Here is a 17885-nt window from a genome sequence, read left to right on the forward strand (position 1 = left end):
AACTAATAACACACTTCCGAACTGTACTTTTTCCCGAAATAAATTTTTAAATTTCTGGTATTTTGTTTGTACCTCATGTTATTAACTATTTTCCTTTCCACTCGAATTAGCTTTCCTTTTACCATAAACTTAGTTAACATGTTATGATACAAAATTCCCTGTCATCTTCATCCACACTGCCTGAAAACTTTCTCACGCTAGTTCATACAGCGTTCATCAGTAGAACAATGATCTACATATTTACTTTAGACCACATTCAAGCATCATACACACTACTAAAACCATATACTATACTTCTTTCTGTTTAGTCATGTCCATCACTGTCCTCTACCAGATGGAAACTAGAGCTACGTACTTGAGTGAACCCTGGCCCTGTTCCGTACCGTTCATAGCGATTGGTGCAGTAGGTTAGCCTCAGTACTGACGTCATTTTCCGTTCTTTATCCGAAGTTCCTATTCAGTTGAGCTTCTGAGACCTGTTACCGATCGGTCCTACTATCGATTTTTCGATAACTGTACCGAGAGGTTATCGATTTCGGTATGACCCTCTCGCTCGATTCAGTGTAGGTTATTTACATCTAGTATTTGTTATTTCAAGCATAGTGAGCGGTGTTAACTTCGTATTTAGTGACTGTGTTACTGAAGAATCACCAGGACGCATCCGGGTGGAAAGTGAGTTATTAATAGACTATATTACTTTGTTAGAAATATGGTTTATATTGTTGTTACTGTGAATGGTTATAACATAAAAAACAGTTTCGGTCAATATTCTCACAAAATACCTGTTATTTTTACGTATTTTTACGTAATGAAGAGTTTAAAAAACGATTAAATTTCAGAAGGTCGGCTCTTCTTTGTATATCACATGAGTGCTAGTTGAAGGTACTAATGACTTTACAAACTTTTTGCCAAAAATGGTTTACTTTTTAACTATCGAAACTCGTTTAAAACTTTTAAGTAACAATGCATAGGCATTTTGTGAAGCCTGATAGAGGAAACCTTGCAAAATCTCACGCATTTACTGTTTACACCCGCAACATTCGACAACGAAGTCAGCCTGTGTCTCTGTCTCGATTTGAATTGTGTGGAATAAAGCGATGCAAACAAGCGAGTTGTAGTGGGATAGGTAGTAGGTTCGCACACTAGTGTAAATCAACGTATTTTTTCTCCTCTTCGTGTTTGTAACACATTCCGATACTTAATTAATCGTCAAAGTTAAGCGTTTTTCTGATATGTTCGATGTTATTTACACTTAAGAGTGCTTTCTCAGTAACGAGTATCGTCGATTTCGTGACTTCCATACGTTTAAGAAATGAAAGATGAAATTGCTGTGCGTAAAAAAACTGACAGTGGCATTTATACTTTTTCTTGTCACAAATAATTCACCATTTTGTTCTGAATGCGTAACGATTTCCGAGTGTGTGGTCAGACAGGAATCTAAGAGCACGACTTAAATTACTGCGAATGAAACTAGCAGCAACTGTCATTATACTTTAACTTGTCACAAGTATTTATCTATGATTGAGTCCTTCACAACAGTAGACAGAGACGAAAGATTCCCACCACAATATTTTTGAGTATACCACAATTTATGAAACATTTTGATTCATCAGATGGATGTTATAAACTACAACGAACTTCTATAGCTCAACTCGCCACACTCGTGCTGGCGAAACGTCAGTAAAATCATTAGATGAACGTCGGCCGAAGAACCAGAGGTAGAAGCCAATAGGCAGTTTGTCAACAAGTGGCCACGAAAGCCTTAACAATTTTTTATTAGTGCAGTACTTGTCTGATGATAGAGAAGAAGAAAGTGGAAACGATAGGGAAGACATAACGGATCCAGTATTAGAGCCCGAATTTAAAATAGCACTGGGACACTTATAAGAAAATTTTGTAAATTTGCGGGAAGGTCTTATGGGACCAAACTGCTGAGGTCATCGGTACCTAAGCCTATACACTACTTAATCTAACTTAAACTAACTTACACTATCGACAACACACACACCCGTGCCCAAGGGAGGACTCGAACCTCCAATGGGGCGAGCCGCACAGACTCACAAGATAAAAATTAAGCAGAAGGGATAGATAATAATCCGGCGGAATTTATAAAATCGTTGGGAGAAATAAAAACCAAACGACTATTCTGGCAGGTGTGTAGAATCTGTGATACTAGCGACGTATGATCAGATTTACGGAAAAATAACATCCATATTATTCTGAAGATAGCAGCGACAGATAGGTGCGAATACTATCGCACAATCAGCTTAACATCTCGTGACAAGAATAGTATAAAGAAGAATGGAAAAGAACGTTGAAGATCCGTTAGATTACGATAAGTTTGGCTTTACGAAAGGTAAAGGTACCAGGTAGGCAATTCTGACATTGCGCTTGATAATGGAAGCAAGAGTCTCATAGGATTCGTCGATACAGAAGAAACGTTCGACAACATGAATTATAGTGCAAGATGTTCGAAATTCTGAGAACAATAGGATTAAACTCTAGGCAAAGATGGATGATATACAATATCTACAAGAACCAAGAAGGGACGATAAGACTGGAAGACTAAGAACGAAATGATCGGATTGAAAAAGGGCGTTAACACAGGGTGCTGTCTTTCACCACTACTGTTCTACCTATAGATCAAAGAAGCAATACAGAAAATTAGAAAGGGTTCAAGATTGGAAATAAAATTAAGGGTGAGAGAACATCAATGAAAGTGAAGAAGAATTACAGGATCTGTTAAAAGAGACGAACAGCCTAATGAGTACAGAACATGGACAGAGTAAGCCGGTAAAGGACAAAATTAATGAGAAGTAACAGAAATGAGAGAAGCGAGAAACTTAGAATCGAAATTGGTGGTCACAAAATACTCAACTAATTTGGCTACCTTGGCAGCAAAATAACCGATGATGGACGAAGCAAGGATGGCATAAGAAGCAGTCTAGCATAGACTTGCTCAAGAGAATCCACGCGCACCAAATGCGGGCCTTAATTTGAGGAAGGAATTTCTCAGACCATACGTTCGGAGCACAGCATTATGTGGTAGTGAATCATGGGCAAAGGGAACACCCGAGCATTAGAGAATACAAGCTTTTGAGACGTGGTGCTGCAGAACAATGTTGAATATCAAGTGAAATGAAACGATAAGGAGTGAGGACATTCGCCGCAGAATTGGTGTGGAAGAAAGATGTGGTAAACACAAACAAGAAAAGGTTCAGGATGACAGGACAAGAGTTAAGGCGTCTGGAAACAGCTTCCATGGTACTAGAGCGAACTATAGAGGGAAAAGCTGTGGGAGGAGCCACAACTTGTAATACATCCAGCAAATAATGGAGGACATAGGATGGAAGTGCTACTCTGAAATGAAGAAGTTGGCGCAGGATTGAAATTCACAGTGGGCCGCATCAAACTAGTGACGAAACCCTGATGACGGAGGAGCCATGAGTGTTGACGGTGCTGGTCGGCCCCGGTAGAAGTTTGGCCGTAAGTTGAGAGCGGGCGTATTTGTGTGCGGTCGCCCGCATTCACAGCAGTTATTGTGGGCTGGTTGAGCTGAGCAGACTTGAGGCTCTGCAACCTGTGGCTCATGGATTTTGGTTGTAGAGTGTCGGTGTTCCTTGCACATCAAGCAGTTGGAGTTGCGCTATTTCCACGATGCGTATACAGGGTGTTACAAAAAGGTACGGCCAAACTTTCAGGAAACATTCCTCACACACAAATAAAGAGAAGATGTTATGTGGAGATGTGTCCGGAAACGCTTAATTTCCATGTTAGAGCTCATTTTAGTTTCGTCAGCATGTACTGTACTTCCTTGATTTACCGCCAGTTGGCCAAATTGAAGGAAGGTAATGTTGACTTCGGTGCTTGTGTTGACATGCGACTCATTGCTCTACAGTACTAGCATCAAGCACATCAGTACGTAGCATCAACAGGTTAGTGTTCATCACGAACGTGGCTTTGCAGTCAGTGCAATGTTTAAAAATGCGGAGTTGGCAGATGCTCATTTGATGTATGGATTAGCACGCGGCAATAGCCGTGGCGCGGTACGTTTGTATCGAGGCAGATTTCCAGAACGAAGGTGTCCCGACAGGAAGACGTTCGAAGCAATTGATCGGCGTCTTAGGGAGCACGGAACATTTCAGCCTATGACTCGCGACTGGGGAACACCTAGAACGACGGGGACACCTGCAATGGACGAGGCAATTCTTCGTGCAGTTGACGATAACCCTAATGTCAGCGTAAGAGAAGTTGCTGCTGTACAAGGAAACGCTGACCACGTCACTGTATGGAGAGTGCTATGGGAGAACCAGTTGTTTCCGTACCATGTACAGCCTGAGCAGGCACTGTCAGCAGCTGATTGGCCTCCACGGGTACACTTCTGGGAATGGTTCATCCAACAATGTGTCAATCCTCGTTTCAGTGCAAATGTTCTTTTTAGGATGAGGCTTTATTCCAACATGATCAAATTGTAAATTTTCACAATCAACATGTGTAGGCTGACGAGAATCCGCACGCAATTGTGCAATCACGTCATCAACACAGATTTTCTCTGATCGTTTGGGCAGGCATTGTTGGTGATATCTTGATTGGGCCCCATGTTCTTCCGCTTACGCTCAATGGAGCACGTTATCACGATTTCATACGGGATACTCTATCTGTGCTGCTAGAACATGTGTCATTACAAGTACGACACAACATGTGGATCATGCACGATGGAGCTCCTTCCATGGCCAAATGTAGAGACTCTTCGTGCTCGTGCTGTGGACGGCTGTGATACAATACGCCATTCTCCAGGGCTACATCAGCGCATCAGGGATTCCAGGCGACGGAGGGTGGATGCATGTATCCTCGCTAACGGAGGACATTTTGAACATTTCCAGTAACAAAGTGTTTGAGGTCACGCTGGTACGTTCCGTTGCTGTGTGTTTCCATTCCATTATTAATGTGATTTGAAGAGAAGTAATAAAATGAGCTCTAACGTGGAAAGTAAGCGTTTCCGGACACATGTCCACATAACATATTTTCTTTCTTTGTGTGTGAGGAATGTTTCCTGAAAGTTTGGCCGTACCTTTTTGTAACACCCTGTATAGCTAACTGCGCCAAGCAGCATTATGTATTTAACAGGGTCTTTAATCTGGTGCTGCTAAATCTGGTATTATCTGACAACCACCTGTGTTAATAACTGATGATATGAGGTGGTTGTGCACAGTGTATTATGATTGCTGTATAGGATACTGATTTTGTACTGATTGTATGTTATCAATTAGGCAGTCAGAGTTAGATGGGGTTTTCATGTATTATGGTCAATGATACTGTTACACTGGTCTTGTGCACCACATGTAGCTTACGTTATTCAGAGAATAAGCCATGCTTATTTCCCGTTACTGATTCTGAACTGTTTCAGGTTAGTTTCTGTGGTATTGTCTTGTCTTGTGACTTGTTTGTCCGGATGTGGACAGAAGCTCATGTACCAAGGTGCATGCTTTGACAGTTAATGCTACACCTCAGCTCCTTCAAAAGGGAACCTAAGTCATATCTGAACCTGTATGACGCTTTTTATTTACATTTTCAATAAAAGTATTAATATTGCACTGATAACCCTAACTGAATCGATTCCACCCTTTAATCCTAAGGACCCAACTGCACGTATCTAAATATAATCTTTGCCTCTAATAAAAGTTTAAAAAAAATTGTATCATGCTACAGGCAGATAGAAAATGATAAGAATTGGTTTAGCGCCGATCACTAAATGCAACTCTGGCGAAAGGTAACATAAGTTTAAGGGGCTCCGGAAAGGCTCAAAATCATGAAAAGTTCAATTTTTACTTTTTTGCGTTTTCTGAATCTGCAGACTATTACCTTTTAATAGATATATAATTTATTCAATTCCGAAGACTACAACTATTTTTAAATTTTTTTTGAAATGTGTTCTACATGGGCGTGACCCACTGTGGCGCTGTTAAACTGCTGTCAAATGGTGTTATTATTAACGTCCGTATTCATCATGTACATTTTAGTGATGTGAGATAAAGTATGTGTTGTGGCTAACCTGTGATGGTTCAATATATATCGCTGGTGTGATTGTCGATTGTTTAATGTTCACTTACTCTGTCGTTATCTCGAAAATATTCGTAATTAATTCTGTTTCTTGAGTCTCTGTTTTGTTGAAGTATAATGATGAGTAAAAGTAAAGTTATTAGAAATCCTCTGAAGGCTTTTAAGAAAAGGAGAAATGTTGGAAAGCCAAAGGTATGTGTTATTACTGTAAACAATAAAGACGATAACCAAGTGAGTGAACCTAACCTCTCAAGTACACCTGCCCATAATAGTCAAAGTGGAAAAGAAAATACTTCACAGAAGAAGCTTGGTTCAATTAGTGAAAACTATGAATGTTTTATGGGCGAATCGGATGTGAATGAAATATTTGAAATGTCGGTTCTCGAAAGAATTTTTTCAAACTGTGTAAGATGTATTCATTGTAGTGAAGTTGGTCTGGAACTCTCCATAATAAAGCACGTAGGACTTGCTAGTGAAATACAACTGAAATGTGACAAGTGTTCATACATGACCACCTTTTGGAACAGTGTTGCAGTAACTGCAACTGAAGAAAATGGTAGCAAAATCTACGAACACAACAACGAGCGATGCTTGCTTTAGACAAGGAACGCCTTCGGGGTGCAGACAGGGCTGTAAAGAGTCTAGAAATACAAGCAAGAGTAAACAGGAGGAGGAACAAGAGGAAGCTGGAGGAGGAGTTTGCAGAGGATGAAGATAATCCATCCTATGGACCTGGAATGCACTAAAAAGTTAATCCAATCTTTGTCGCTCGATTCCCAAAACTTTTATTTTCTCATACTAATTACATGTTTTCTAAGGATCTTCCAAACATATTTGTTTCAAACTTTCAGTAAATGTTATACAGTACCTTCTGCATAATTTAACACAGCCTTTTTCCAAAAAACTGTATATTTTTGAATATATAAATAAAAAATTGCAAAAAAAATGTTGTGAATTTTCATTACAATTGAAAAAAAATCATCTTTAATAACTGAACTAAAATTTTGTAAAATCCCTGTGTTAAGTTGTAGCCCATATTCCAATAAATAATCTGTAAAAAGTTCAACTTCCTACCTCAAATACTTTGTGAGGAAAGATGTAATTTATAAGCGTTATTTTAACATTGCAAGTATAGGGCGTTCCGGAGCCCCTTAAGGTAATGGCAAGAGATCACGAATAAGCTTTAGAATGGCTCTGAGCACCATGGGACTCAACTGCTGTGGTCATAAGTCCCCTAGAACTTAGAACTACTTAAACCTAACTAACCTAAGGACATCACACACATCCATGCCCGAGGCAGGATTCGAACCTGCGACCGTAGCGGTCGTGTGGTTCCAGACTGTAGCGCCTTTAACCGCTCGCCCACTCCGGCCGGCCTAAGCTTTAGAATCTTTGGATAGAGAAATATGTAACTGCATTTAAAGCATCATGATGCACACAACGTCTGTGCGTAAATCTCGTGGTTCAATGAAGGTGAAATATTTGAACAAAAGAAAACCTCTATGTATTAGGAAGTTTTGATAGAAGTTCACGCAATTGGAATGTGATTAATTCAAAAGTCCTACTATTCAAACGGATTAATGTAAACCTGATTCTGTAACGTAGGTGGAATGTTACCCATCTCACAAAGCCACGGGCGTATCGTCTCAACAGTAAAGTGTTCACTAAAATTCTGTAAATACCGTAACTACCACCTCCGCTAGCCATGCAGTACGAGCCAGAAAACAGGCACACATTTACAGCAAGACGTCTGTCAATGTACGACGCAATCTGGCTGAAATTTTACATAAGTTAGCTACACCACGCTTCGTGTCTTCAAATCATACGTTCTCCACTAAACCATGCATCGCACTCGTCCCTAAGAGGTTCGCCGAAAGCGGGACCTCGAAGAGTTTCCTCATGGTATTCTGTTAAAGCTGGCATGCGTTTAAAGATAGATCGATTGGTACATAATATAACTTTCCAGTGAGTCTGCGACTTAAGGACACTCGAGTCAAAATCAAAAATGGCTCTGAGCACTATGGGACTTAACATCTTAGGTCATCAGTCCCCTAGAACTTAGAACTACTTAAACCTAACTAACCTAAGGACATCACACACATCCATGCCCGAGGCAGGATTCGAACCTGCGACCGTAGCAGTCCCACGGTTCCGGACTGCAGCGCCTAGAACCGCAAGACCACGAGTCAAAATCAATAATGTTTAAGTTGTAAATGTGACAGACACCTTGCAACATATGTTATGCAAGTATTCGTGGTTAACTCGACTCGTCTGGAGTTTTCACAATATCTGCCTGTGGAATTGCATCGCAAGCGTAAATATTTGGTTCAAATGGTTCAAATGGCTCTGAGCACTATGGGACTCAACTGCTGAGGTCATTAGTCCCCTAGAACTTAGAACTAGGTAAACCTAACTAACCTAAGAACATCACAAACATCCATGCCCGAGGCAGGATTCGAACCTGCGACCGTAGCGGTCTTGCGGTTCCAGACTGCAGCGCCTTTAACCGCACGGCCACTTCGGCCGGCGTAAATATTTGGCAAGAGTATTGATTGGACTAATTTTTGTGTAATTTTATCCGGAATTCTTTTTGATTTTTTGAATGCTTGTAGGCAAGAGAGAGGTTTCTAGCATGCTGTGACAATATGTTGTTCCTACTTTATGGATCATGCCGAGGTCTTTTGCTATCTTTTGGTAGGGTACCATCAAGGAGGATAGTAGGGCCTCATTCACGAAACTGTCCGATTATTCCGATTATCACCTTCCGATGTGATATGAGGATCAGCAGTGACTTCAGTGGTCAGTAAGCAGTATATTAGGCCCACTTTGATGTGACCGATGCGACCACTGAATGCCAGAACTTCGGTCCAATAATAAGTGATTTGTACACAGCTTAAAAGTGCTGTTTGGAAAAAAATGCGTTGAAACTACGGAGCACTTTGTGTACAAAATACCTGAATATTCATTTCAGTCTTGCCACATTTTTTTCTGCTATAGATTTGCGTGGATATCTGATACAACGAAGAAAAGTTTCTATTTGCGGAAAATCAGTCTAATATACAATAATCTGAACAATGTGAAACCATGGGACATAAACGATCTTGTCATTTTCGCTATTGAAACGTCTGCTCCACAATAAATGTGGACCCAAATTTTCTTTCCGTAGATATCAGAGCGCGACTCAGAGCTTGGCACTGTCTCTACCACTTCGATCTCTGCGGAAGTACCACCGCAGGAAAATTTATAGACTCACTCAGCGTAAGTGAATGCCGGTTGTCCGAGCACACCGAGAGCTCGGTCGTATATTGCAGCAGTTAAACTAGCCATTAGGCCCTCAATACGATACGGCAGGAGAGAGAACGCAAGCTAACAGCGCTGTTTGTCGACCGGAGTTTAGTGCCAACATTTGTTCCCCAGAACTGATTTCTTCCACATTGTGAACACTCTGAAAGCCATGCTAACTGAACTAATATCATCTGAAAAGTCAAATGTATAGTGCTAGCACTTAAAACTGCAACAACATGAAAACATCATGCAACAAAAGTGTGGTGTGCGTACTGTAAGACCTTCGGTACACACACCATCAGATTGTTTGACTTGTCGCTCTAACGAAGCAGGCGAGTGTCAGCAATATGTCTCGTGGTCTTATCGTGGCGTGTTTATCCTCTGCCGTTAGGTCAGACGATAGAAATGCCACTTGCACGCTTAGAGTGGCAGATTGATGGTGACCAACTTTAAACAGAACTTGATTAATTTTCACACACATTTATTAAAATAATAACGAGCATAAAAATAACTTAACTTGGTTCTGGATGCTATTTACAATTGACAATCTGAAGTTCCTTTGGTCTTGGTACGTAATCTTATTCTCACATACCTCTGATACTTGACAAAGTGTCTATACACTTCCCTTCATGGCTATGTACAGGAATATGATAATCTTATTAGGCGCAGACTGAAACTTGACTATAGACTGGTACAGACTAATGCAGACTCGTACAGACTGATGCAGACTGACTAATCGGAGGTCCGTACACTCATTATAATACCTCGCACATTCATATATCACTGCGCGAGTGTGATCCGCGAGGAGAAAAGGTTCTACGTTAGCAGCAATCTCATTGGCTGCGTTACATATTAATACGTGGATGGCGGAAGCAGAATTTGGTCCGTCTCTAAGACAACGCCATCTCGTAGTGCGGAGACGGACGAGCGCTGCGCCTGCGCTGTTGTGCTTAGCGGGGCGCGCTCTAGTGGGAAAGTTGTGTACGCGCTGACTACGCAGAACTATGTACACTACAGAAAGTTTACATTAAAATATGTATCACAAGCTTGGAAATAAACACATTAAGCAATTTAGTGCAACTGCATAAATACACTGGTGAGCAAAATTTAAGGACGAAAATAACTTTTGTTGTGGACTGGCAAGACAGCCAATCCACAATGACGGGTAGCCGAAAGGCACGCGTTTAAGCTCACGCAGGCTGGCGTGAGGTCTGGAACAGGTAAAGTAATTATACTAGCAAAAAAGGTACGTAGCTGCTGGAATACTTAACTTTAATCCATAATTGGTGAACATCGGTCTGACGGTACATGCATCACAAGATAAATAGCAAATGATAATGGCGCCTTGCTAGGTCGTAGCAAATGACGTAGCTGAAGGCTATGCTAACTATCGTCTCGGCAAATGAGAGCGTAATTTGTCAGTGAACCATCGCTAGCAAAGTCGGCTGTTCAACTGGGGCGAGTGCTAGGAAGTCTCTCTAGACCTGCCTTGTGGCGGCGCTCTGTCTGCAATCACTGACAGTGGCGACACGCGGGTCCGACGTATACTAACGGACCGCGGCCGATTTAATGGCTACCACCCAGCAAGTGTGGTGTCTGGCGGTGACACCACAACTTTCTCATGATGTGTCATTGCCAAGTAACATAGCTCGATGAAACTTGGACCATACATTGAAATAACTGAATTCAGGGGTATGTTTAACGCTATTTATTAGCGGTCAGACTAATTACTAAGCTGAAGGATAATTCTAAATATCAGAAGCAGCAAATGAGGCAATTGGCTGCACAACAGAAGTCAGTGTCTGAATACACGGGGTGAGAACTAACAGAAGCAGCGAACACTAGCAGCATGTTAAGTACAAATTTGCGAGTAGCACTCTAAGTGACAAAAAACAGACAAGGTTGGCCACGAGAGACACGGGGTCGGCGCTCCAAAGATCTGACTGAGAATTCCCCTGAATACAACAACATTAGTTTTCAAAGAATCCTGGCGGCGCACTATTTCCTCCTTCCTATGGTCGACCCAACACTACGCCGGCACTTAACAAGCTTCGGCTAGAGCGAGGAGTCACTGTGAATGTCCAGGGTACCTCTAGACAACTGTATTTAGTTTTCTCCCCTTTTCGTACTCGGTGGGTAGGGATGCTTCTGGACTTTGCATTAATAAACTCCAAGTTTGGTAGCAATAGCGTTCAGCTGAAAGCTAACGTCACTGCCACTCCTATTACGGTCCGCAACAACAGTGTTTTACATCACTTTGCCCCACTGTCAGTCCTATTCGTTAGTGGGGACTGCTGTAGTACGAGTAGTTCTCTAATCAGTGTAAACCCACTGACGTTGCAGTTGTCAGGAGCAAGTGTCAAGTTTGCTACCTCTGCTAAGACGTGCCTTTTCGTAGCCATCTTCCACTGTGACGTTTACAACAGCGTTTAGGCTGTGGATGGAGTTACCAGTTAATCCTCTGATGTGAAACTTCTCCTCTGGGACAGCTGCACAGTGTCTGCAATCTGCAGGCCTCTAGCGTTACTATTTAGCTCCGGTAACCTAAACGCTACCACTTTTGCCTGACTTCTGCATTGTGTCTCTCGGTTCCTATCTTGTGGTGCCCTTGATGGCTCCCAACAACCTTTCGCGTAACAACGTACAAGTCATGACATCACCAATATATGACAATCTCACATGTGCACGTATAAGAAGGATTCAGTTGCAGATGTCCAGCCGCTTGACTTTTCCTATTACTCAGTTAAAATTGTTTTTACGCGTCTTACAACTGACTCTGTGGACCTTTCTGTCAATTTAACTGCTGGAGGCGTACACCATTTCTTGGACGCAACTGTAACAATAGTGGGAGTAAATCGGACATTGTCAGTTCGCATAAGTATGGCACCTGGTCCTGACAACGTCATTCACGCCGTTCTGTGCGCAGTATAATTTGACGGTACGAGGAGAAACTGACTAGAGCAATATTTTAAACAATTCGCGCTCAAGTTGGTCTTACGTTCCTGAACTGAAGATAGCGGAAGTTGTTCAGACTTTTAAGCCTGGAAGATTCCGAAATGAGTTGACGTCATAGAGCTCTATCGCACTACAGTCATTTTCCTTGAAGATGTGAGAGAGGATGACAAAACATAGGACAGAAAGGTGGTAGTATCATAACAGCCTGTTACAGACACGACAACTGGGCTTTCGCAGGGGCAGCGGCACCTATGAATTACTAACACAACTTTTTACAGATATCAAGCTTTGTCTCAGGAAAGAGTTTCCTGATGGCGGTATATACTGATATTGACGATGCATACCGAGCGAGGTGGCGCAGTGGTTAGACACTGGACTCGCATTTGGGAGGACGACGGTTCAATCCCGCGTCCGGCCATCCTGATTTAGGTTTTCCGTGATTTCCCTAAATCACTCCAGGCAAATGCCGGCATGGTTCCTCTGAAAGGGCACGGCCGACTTCCTTCCCCATCCTTCCCTAATCCGATGAGACCGATGACCACGCTGTCTGGTCTCCTTCCCCAAACCAACCAACCAACCAACTTGACGATGCATATGATGCAGTAGGGCTTTCGTTACTAGCTAGGATGACTTTCGGAGTGACACAATAGCTCTCTTAATTTCATTGAAAACCTCATTTGTCCCCTTATTCACAGAGAACTTTGTATGAAAAGAGGTAGTAACAGCATGGACCCGAGGACGACGAGTAAGGGAATCGGGCAAGGTGCAGCCCTACAGCGGATGCACTGACACCGCCTATGAGGCTGGGAGCATAGTTGTTACGATGAAGCCTATTACGAAATATCTAGGTCTGTACACCACTACTATAGACAGCACATACAAATCAATTAGTAGTAAAAGGTGAGAAAAACATTAAAGTCTAAGAGCAGCCGCAGGTGTAACTTGGGGTGCGGACTTCTACACGTACGTGAACGTTTATCGTGGCCTAGTTCGGTCGCATGTGGACTATGTAATGGTGTAAGTAGGCTGTTTAGGTTTTTATATTGGTAACGCCACGTAGCGCTCTGTATGAAAACCGCTAGCTGTGCTGTGTGCAGTCTGTGGCTGGTTGGCATTGTTGAAATATTCTCTATTGTAGTGGGCAGTTGGCTGTTAACAGCGCGTAGCGTTGCGCAGTTGGAGGTGAGCCGCCAGCAGTGGTGGATGTTGGGAGAGAGATAGCGGAGTTTTGAGAGCGGATGATCTGGACTTATGTCCATCAGAGACAGTAAATTTGTAATACTGGATATCATGAACTGATATATATATATATATATATATATATATCATGAACTGATATATATATATATATAATGGCTTTTGAACACTATTAAGGTAAATACATTGTTTGTTCTCCATCAAAATCTTTCATTTTCTAACTATGCCTATCAGTAGTTAGTGCCTTCAGTAGTTAGAATCTTTTATTTAGCTGGCAGTATTGGCGCTCGCTGTATTGCAGTAGTTCGAGTAACGAAGATTTTTGTGAGGTAAGTAATTCATGAAAGGTATAGGTTATTGTTAGTGAGGGCCATTCTTTTGTAGGGATTTTTGAAAGTCAGATTGCGTTGCGCTAAAAATATTGTGTCAGTTTAAGCACAGACATTTATAATTTTTCTAAGGGGACGTTTCAATGGTACTTGAATTACGTAACCATTACGAGACCTCACCTCAACCTCTCGATACCAACAATATTCTACTGTGTTTCTGTAAAATAGTTGACATATTTCTGTGACAACATTCAGATCTGATTTCATTAATGAAGAGGTACTTCGATACATCGATATGTATATATTGCAATGATATTATTCTTATGTGTATTCTTTCTTTTGTCTCTATGATCATTGACGTACTTGTAACTTTGATTTTTGGGCGCGTAAGCGGTTATTACAGAGTCAAGCTTTGGTCGTCATGTTAAAAGACGCAAATTGTAGTCAGTTTATGAAATGTGAACTTTAACAGTGAGGAAGATATTTTCAAGTATGTTTTATATTGTGAAGTGATGTTTTGGAACGAGTTACGTGATATTGCAACAAAAGTAATAAAAAAGAAGTGTAACTTAAATTTCGAGTGCTGATTACTTATTTACATCACCATTGTCCTAACTTACAAAAGTTTAATCTTCAAGAATGGTTTATGAAACACATCTATAAAACTTTTGAATATCGCAGAATAACACCAAGGCCTCTTTGCATCCGAGCTTGGCATCTTCACTTCCTAGATTTTCGACGATTGAGCCATGAGTTCACAACGAGACCAGCGTGGGAAACACGAAAAGATGAGTGCCTAGTTTATCCATTATTTCAAGAAATGACTTTATTAATTGTGCTCTAATGACACCTGCCACATAATATAACTTTGTTGTTGCCCGAAAATGCAATATTTAGCAGCGTGAGCAACACTACAATCATAATTAATTTTTGACCTTTGTTGTGGTGGGGTTGTTAGAACTACCAGTGTAAATCTGTACACCAGTACCGTATTAGAATATCTACCAACTTTCGCTGCCATACGATAATTACAGCCCACACTGGACCTCAGTGATTAGCAAGAAGTATGGACCACCGCAGAGATGCTGCACAGCAAAGAGGAATGACGAGGCGCCAATGAGCAATGAGTTGCTACAGGGTGTCCAGAAAAGGACTCCCTGATTTCAAAATTAAATATCTCGAAAACAAAGACCGATAGAGGAATGCAGTAAACGGTATGTTTATTGTGAAAGCTGTAAGAAGTTTATACAGCAGTTTGAAATAATAGTTACAAAAGCTCCTAACAGATGGCACTGTAATCGCCATACGTAATGCCTAGTATAAATAGTGATCCGAAGCCCAGAGCGATCAGTTTCACTACTGAAACGTGAAAGGAGGTTAGCGTATCGAAGGAAGAGATTAAAACCATGTACTCCATTGAAGAATGCGTTTTTCTGGTGCTAGAGTACCAGAGGTTAGAAGAGAGTCCTACGGCAGCAAGGCGAAGTTTTCAAGCACGATTCAATGTTCCAAAAGGACCCGATGCGAAAACCATTCGTACGCTCTTTGCAAAATTTCAACGAACAGGCAGCGTAACTGATGATGTAGTGGGGCATGTTGGCCGCAAGCAAACCACAGTTACGCCTGAAAATATCGCCACAGTTTCTGGAATTATTCAGCGAAATCCAATGTCATCCGTCCGTAGAATTGTATCTGAGACTGGTTTGAAGCGTTAGAGCACGGAGAAAATACTGAGAAAGAGCCTACACATGTTTCCAAAAAATTGTTCAAATGGCTCTGAGCACTATGGAACTTCTGAGATCATCAGTCCCCTAGAACTTAGAACTACTTACACCTAACTAACCTAAGGACATCACACACATTCATGCCGGAGGCAGGATTCGAACCTGCGACCGTAGCGGTCACGCAGTTCCAAACTGAAGCGCCTAGAACCACGCGGCCACACCTGCCGGCACACATGTTTCCAGTCAAAATTCAAACGCACCAGGCCATACCGGTACGAGCTGTGCAAGAAAGGGTTGCCTTTGCTAATCAGATGCTCACAATGATTTATAGTGAAGGATTTGATGTTGGCTGCATCTGGTTTACAGATGAAGCACACTTCCACCTGAATGGGTACGTGAATAAGCAGAACTGGCGATTTTGGGGTTCCGAAAAGCCATATTGGTGTGAAGCGAAACCCGTGTGTTTTCCTAAAGTTACTGTGTGGGCTGCAGTATGCAGCAGAGGCATTATTGGCTCTTTTTTCATTCGAGAAACGGTCACTGGTGCACGTAACGTTGCAATTTTGGAACAATTTGTCGCCACACAGCAAGCGTTAGAGGATCGACCAGGTAATGAATGGTTTATGCAAGATGGAGCCCGACCACATCGGACCGAACAAGTGTTTCGCTTTCTTGAGGAATACTTCGGGAATCGAGTCATTGCTTTGGAATATCCCAAATTTACTGGCGCAGGCATGGATTGGGCTCCATATTCGCCGGATTTGACTCCCTTTGACTTTTTTTTGTGGGGCACAGTGAAAGACATGGTCGACCCGAAGCATCCCGCCACGCTGGACGAGCTTGAATCAGCGATCTCTGTGGCATGTGAACCCATTTCGGTTGAGACACTACGAAATGTGATGGCGAATTTCATTCTTCGTTTGGGCCACCTCTGTGGTGCCAATGGTGAACATTTTGAAAACATGGTACTGTGATTGTTTGTAAAGATTGTTTTTATACGATTATTTCACTTATGTATGCTGATATGAGGTGTACAGCGTACAGCGCCATCTGTTAGCAGCTTTTGTAACTATTATTTCAAACTGCTGTATAAACATCTTACAGATTTCACAATAAACATACCGTTTACTGCATTCCTCTATCGATCCTTGTTTTCGAGATATTTAATTTTGAAATCAGGGAGTCCTTTTCTGGACACCCTGTAGGAAGAAGCAGTGTCTCCTGTAGTTCCGACGCACCAACGGCCCGCACTGACCTGAAATAGCGTTCCAGGAGGGCAGCTTTGTTCGATGTCGGATGCTGTTCTCATCCAGGAAGTTCCTGTCGGAGTAACGCCGTTGCGCCGCCTACTAGCCGCTACACAGCCTGTGTCAACCGCCGGGGAGTTAAAAGAGACTCTCCCGTCTTCTGTGAACGGCGGCCGGCCGTTAGTGGCCGTGCGGCTCTAGGCGCTTCAGTCTGGAACCGCGTAACCGCTACGGTCGCAGGTTCGAATCCTGCCTGGGGCATGGATGTGTGTGATGTCGTTAGGTTTAAGTAGTTCTAAGTTCTAGGGGACTGATGACCTCAGATGTTTAGTCCCATAGTGCTCAGAGCCATTTGATCCATTTTTTTGTGAACGGCGCCTAAGAGCCATCGCTATCTGAATGGCGTCAACAAGTCTCTACGAGCTTTTGCTTTCCAGTGACTGTAGCGAATCCACAGTACGGCCACTCTGAAGTTGTATCAATTTGCCACTCAGTAATCGTGGTTCATTTAGTGTGTTCTGAACCACAAGTTCATGTCTGCAGTTTCAATGCTACAGCCGAGATTGGTCCCCAAAGACAATAAAGGATTACTTATACACAAGGATGTAACTAACTGTTTTAATACTGGCCACCTCAGTGTCTAAGAAATCGTACGCAACACGGTTTGTACTTCAGCACATACTTTCCACTATTTTAATGTTCCTCACTGAAAGTCTTCGGCATACGCGAAACGCATCATCACTGTACGAGTAAAACATTGTGGCATATTCCTCGGAATGGAGTCGTAAACTGAACATTCAAGAACAACGTGAGCCAGAAGGAAGTTATATTTTACGATATCACCACATTGCCTCAGCACTCGAAATGCCGCTCGTAAATTCTTGCTGTTACAAATATTAGAAACTAATACGAGATACTATTTCAATCTCTATTGCGGAGCTTATTTCTAAACACAAAGCTGTAGCGTGAGCGTATGGCAGAACAGCGGAGTAAAAACTCCTGTGAAGCGACCTTCACTCTCGCTGAAGCGGAAAGAAACAAAGAGTAACAGGTTTACCGATTTTGATCTATTTGTCATTGCTTTCACC

The sequence above is a fragment of the Schistocerca piceifrons genome, chromosome 2 (assembly GCF_021461385.2).
Source record: "Schistocerca piceifrons isolate TAMUIC-IGC-003096 chromosome 2, iqSchPice1.1, whole genome shotgun sequence".
NCBI classification, from domain to species: domain Eukaryota; kingdom Metazoa; phylum Arthropoda; class Insecta; order Orthoptera; family Acrididae; genus Schistocerca; species Schistocerca piceifrons.